This window comes from Populus euphratica, unplaced genomic scaffold, assembly GCF_000495115.2.
Source record: "Populus euphratica unplaced genomic scaffold, PopEup_1.0 scaffold712.1, whole genome shotgun sequence".
Classification (NCBI taxonomy): domain Eukaryota; kingdom Viridiplantae; phylum Streptophyta; class Magnoliopsida; order Malpighiales; family Salicaceae; genus Populus; species Populus euphratica.
Genome location: NW_011500580.1, coordinates 14,588 through 14,828, shown reverse-complemented (window position 1 = coordinate 14,828; position 241 = coordinate 14,588).

Below are 241 nucleotides of genomic sequence, written 5' to 3'. Positions count from 1 at the left end.
CAGTATTCGTTATTTCAGGTGATGTCTTCTATACTCTATCTTTCTACTTTAGGACATTGAGAATAATGTCTCGTTTTGGTTAGGAGGAGAGTGTAGTAGTTAATAGCTTGTTTAAGAGGTATTGAGTAGATATATGAATTTAATGAGACTTTGTTTATCTGGATAAATTAATGAAAGTGGAATGATGAATACCTTACTTTGTGAAATTTACAAATTGTTTTTCTATTTTAACGCTTTGATT